This window comes from Bidens hawaiensis, unplaced genomic scaffold, assembly GCF_021521415.1.
Source record: "Bidens hawaiensis isolate Kalapana, Puna unplaced genomic scaffold, B.hawaiensis_p1.1 tig00050658_1, whole genome shotgun sequence".
NCBI lineage: Eukaryota > Viridiplantae > Streptophyta > Magnoliopsida > Asterales > Asteraceae > Bidens > Bidens hawaiensis.
Window position 1 is genome coordinate 79,038 of NW_027506166.1, and position 5,722 is coordinate 84,759.

The following is a 5,722-nucleotide window of genomic DNA, read 5'->3' on the forward strand; positions in this document are numbered from 1 at the left end:
GGGAATACTGTGACATTCGTCAATTTCGGGTCACTTTTGTTATGTATACCCGACCCGTTTGTAACCCGAACATTTCAAATATATAAATATTAGATCTTGTCATTTAAAATATATAAAATATATAAAATATATTTTTCTTATATTATGCATTGTTTGACCATTTAAACATACCCATTTTTATGCAAACCATAAAAGAATCTTTATACCCAACCCTTCACTCCTTCCCTATATATACACACCCATCTTCTTCATTTTACTCTTGCTACATCTCCAAAAACTCTCTCAAACTCCATAGATTCAAGGTTGTTATTTCTTATGTATTCTTGAAGTTTTGACTTCTCAAGTCAAACTAACTATAGTCTTTCATTCTAACTTGTTCATCTAACATTACTAACTCTTGAATATGGTGGTACAACATATATATAATACACACCCCTTGTTTCCTTTATTTGTTACTTCACCGACTTTGGTTGGTTAAGTTTCGAATGTCATAAGGCAAGGCTTCATGGAGGACTTCGTGTTCTTGATATATTTTACACACACATAACTTATTATACATATCACTTATGACTAACTTCTAACCCTTTAGTTTGTTCATCTTATTTACAAGTTCCATGGTGTGGGTTTGTATAAGACTAACCTCGGTTTAACCGAAACTAGTCCAAACCTGAAACCGAACTTTTGTTTACTAGTTTTGTTAAAATAGTTGTTTAAACATGTTTATTGCTAGATTTGAGTTTCAAAAATCATTTTTACAAGTACTTTGATATTAAGCATATGGAATCCATCTATGAACTCGTTAGGAGATGGAAACCGAACTAAACCGAAACTTTTGCTTAAAAGACTTGTAGTTAACTTTTTTTGTTGTAAAATTTAAGTTTTCTTCATTTATAAACCAATATACAAGTTCTATGATATTTGGGCATGTAGAAACCATCTATGAACTATTTGTGAGATGGAGACCGAACTATACCGACTTTTACTCGCTTAAGACACACAAGTGTGTTTTTAGTTATCAAGACTTGTATATTTCTTTTAAAAAATAGTTTACAAACTGATTTTAATTATTTTCTTAAGTACTTGGAATAGTTGGATCCAACTTGATCTCATAACATAGCTTGGACCGACAAAACCGAACACTCGCTTAACGTGCGTTGTTAGTTCTAAACAATAGATCTACATACTTGGTTAAGTGTTAGTATGTTTTAATGAGTTATCTCATAACAATTAATATTTTAGAAAGTTGACTTTGGGTTTGACCATTTGTCAAGACCCGAACCGACAACCCGAACACTCGTTAAAAACCCGTTTTAGTATCTTTAGCCTAATGGAACTTGCATTTTAGCATTTTCCCCACCTTATTACTTAACATTGGTTAAGTAAATATTAAGGTTAGATACTTTAACCCGGTTTTGAGCAAACTTACATTTTTTAAAAGGGTTATTATTATAAATTCTTAAATAGTTACATTTTAAACCTTGAACTTTAATTGATTAGTTTTTGCAACAATTATTTTATTTAAAGATCTTCAAGACAACCTTTCTAAATCCAAGACTTTCTTTTATTTAGGCTTCATACGTTAAACTCGTCGTTCCGGCAAATCTCCAAATAATCAATCTTTCAAGTTTATTACTTGAATGTGAGTAACTTCATACCCCGTTTTCTATCTTTTATTTTGGGGGTGACATTTCAACTTATCTAAACTAAATGTTTTATACTTGGGTCTTAAACCACAAACGTTGTTGTATACCTTACTTGAATAATTGCTCGATTTGGTGTTCTATGCTTATTTGACTATGTGTTTATCGCTTTTGGATGGTGGAACTATAAATTCTAGACCATTTGGCAACCCCTCATGGCAAGGTGTCGTTAACGTAATGCAATTAACGATAACTATAAAATCCTAAACTATTTGGCAACCCCTTATAGTTGGGTGTCGCTAACTTGTTAGCGATAACTATTTATCCAAGTTTATAGCTATTATTTATGGTTTTGTATACTAGTTTTGTGGCTTTTCATACTATATATATATTGTTCAAACTTATGAATTGCTCACCAACCTTTGTGTTGATAAACTTTATTTTATGAAATGTTACAGGTTTGCATCTAGGTTGATTATGGAGTTCGGTGAAGAAAACGTCACAAATACCGTTAGGATATTAGCAAAACTGAACAATATTTGATTTGCTATATTTTGTTATATTTTGTTGTGTTTGAGTTATGAATATTTGGTTATGTGACATTTTCGATGATGTGAAATGAAATGAGTTTGTTAAATATTGTCGCTTTAAATAGTGTCATGCGCTTATGAGCAATCGTTGCACCCCGGCATGTTCCGCCGCCTTTGGTCGGGGTGTGACATTCAGCTTCTCAGATTGGGTGGTACCTGTGACAAATACACAAGTCAAGTAACTTTCCAAGTGCTTTATATATAACAATAACAAATTAACAATATCCCCCAGGAGGCCTACTTGAGAGTTGGGTATACTCGGTGAGCCCGAGTTTTACTTTGACCCCTGAGACAACATATGGAGCTAAAAACACATAAGCAAAAATATAACTATTAGTAATTTAGTATGTAACAACACATATCATCTAGACGCAGTCATAACTTGCCATATGCTTTGACCCATTATATTCAAATAACTGATAAGAAACATAAATATCAAAATGAAAAAAATGTCAGAAAAGTTTACAATAATTATTTTTTTATATATATTGCTTCCACGGGCCGAAAGAGCAAGTCGAGCCTAATTGTTTCAGATTAAAATACCAAATATTGTTAAACAGGTTCTGTTGTTAAACTGCTGTCAAACAGGCTCTGCGTTAATATTTGTTAAACGAATTATGCAATTTATTGCTCTTCTAATTGTTAAAAATGTTTCATGTAATAAATTTAACTTCTTCATAAAACCGCTTTAATGGGCCGAAACAGCAAACTAAGGCCAACCAGTTCAGATTGAAATACCAATCAGTAAACAAATCCTGTTAAAAGGCTTCTGCAATTTATTTGTCTTCTAATTGTTAAAAATGTTTTATGTAATAACCTATTTAAGAAACAAAAACCTGTTTATCCAAACATCAAACATGTATCTAAGAAGCAATTGTGGCCTGTGGGTTATTACATCAAGCATACTTATAGTTTTGCTTATGTGTTTTTAGCTTCATATGTTGTCTCATGAGTTTGGTTTTGTTTTATAGTAGATACAATTCTCATGTTTTTTCAAATTTGGTGTTTTTGTTATATATGCAGATGTTTGAATTGTCTACCGCACTTACTGGTCATATTTCATTTACCTATGTATAGTCAAATTATAACTCTTGCTAAACACGAAACAGACTCGGCGCAATAGGCTCGGGCTCGTTTATTAAGCGAGCTTACTTTTAGGCTCGAGCTCGTTTAAGCTCGGCTCGATCGAGCTCTTTCACGAGCCGATCTCGAGTAGCTCGCGAGCAATTCGGTAGAGAAACGAGTAATGGAAATTGAAAAGTAATGCATTTTTTATTTTAATTTTCTTTAAGGGTAGAGTTATAGCTTTCTTTTCTTTTCCACTCAACTAGGGAACACATACTATGTTTATTTTCCTTTCATTTCCATCAAACTAGGGAACACATAATAATATCACTTATTTTCCTTTCCATTCTTTTCTTTTTCCTTTCCTGTCTTTTCTCTCTTTAAATGAAACTCAGGAACAAAGTGTTAATGACTCATATTTAAGAGATTAATAGCTGTTTATATAAAGAATACTAACCGTCTTGTGTTTAGTGAAGCAAAGGCATGAGTCGGCACATAAAACACACTCCCGACACACTAAATGAATCAGTGGGTGACAACGATGTCCAACTTTGGTGGGTGATGTCATACATGAAGCGGTACAAGGGCGTAGTGCTTGGTTATACACACACGCACTATCCATTAGATTTGTCCACATCAATGGTAAAGCCCGTGAACGGGGCCCTCTGTTGAGCTTTAATCAGTTCGATTAAGTCGGACGGCATTCGCGATACGAATTCGAACCTCGTCATTTCATAATTCAATTTGAATAGGCTAATGGATTGCAAGGTTCGTATGCTTGGGTCAGCTATCTTTTTGGGTGTGTTTACAAGTAAGAGCCAATTTTGAGAATAATGTTTGCCACATATGTTAGTAAATCAAGCGTCCGGTTTGTTAACACTCAACAAGCTGTAATTGGTCAACGTGTGATAGAAAGTGCTTGGAAGGGTCCTGTATCCTACGTCGAGGAAAGAGTTAAAGCAAGGTTCATTATGCAAAAGCAACATCGACCTCTCGTCGGTTCTATTAACCGGGTTAGGGTCTGCTGCTTCGGTCGCTTCATTGCGCGACCAACGCCCAAACATTGACTAATACACGTAGTACAATGGGCAGCCACCAACAAACTCTACGTACACAATCGTAAATTGTAGTGTTTGATCATCCGCCGTAACAATGAATTTGACATGATTTCGGTTGCTAAAAGTGTAGAGAGTCGTCTCATAGGGCCAATCCAAAACTTGATCGGTGTTCTTCACGGGGTTAAGCAAAAGCAATTGTTTTGAATCAAAACAATTGAGAGCAGCTCGGTTTGTTTGCACCCCTACCGAGCCGAGCCTAAAAGTAAGTTTGTTTAATAAACGAAACCAAACCCAAGCTTCACTTATCGAGCTTGAGCCGACTTGCGAGCAACTTTTGTCATTTATAAATATATAATGTTATGAAAATATTACTAAATTAAATATATATTGTGTTATATATAAATTTATAACTAAAAAAAAACATAAGAATAATTATAAATATATAAAAAAAATTATTAATAAATGGTTAATGAGTTGAGCCCGAGTCGAACTTTAAAAACAGAGATCAAAACAATTTGAACTCGAGTTGGGTAAGATAAACGAGCTGAAATCGATCTACTTTTAACCTCAAAATTGATTGACAAAAGTATGGTAGATAACAAAAAATACTAAGAATCTTCATGGAACTTTACCTTTATTATGAGAATGCTACGTTGGATGTGTGGGCACACAAGGCTAGACAGAATAAGAAACGTTGTGCTTCGCGAGAGATTAGGGGTGGCGAACATAGCAGACAAGATAAGAGAGTGGAGATTGAGATGGTTTGGACATGTAAAGAGAACACAGACGACGAATCCTGTTAGATCCGTAGAAAACATTACTATAGAGGGGAGGAGGGGTAGAGGACGACCGAATTTGACTTGGGATGAGAGGATTAGGCATGATTTGATAGACCTAAACCTCTCCGATGACATGGTTGAGGATAGGAATTCGTGGAGAAGTAGAATTAAAGTTAAGGATTTTTAGAGAGAATTGAATACCTTAGGGCTTAGACTTAACTTATTTAGGTCACATACCATAATGGTATTTCCCTTACATATTTTATTATTATTATTATTATTATTATTAGCTTTTATATTGCGGTTAAACTGTGACCTTATTATTAATATTATTATAATTAGTAGTAGTTTTTTATATAACTGTTAAACTTTGATTTCCTTTTTTTTTTGCTTCATACACATGTTCTTAGAGCCGAGGGTCTCTCTGGAAGCCACCTCTTTATTCCTTTGGATAGAGGTACGGTGTGCCTACATCCCACCCTCCCCAGACCCTACCTATAGCTCTGCTGTCGGTGGGATTTTACTGGGTATGATTGATTGATTGATTGATATATATAATTAGAATAAATAGAACTTTACCTTTATTATAT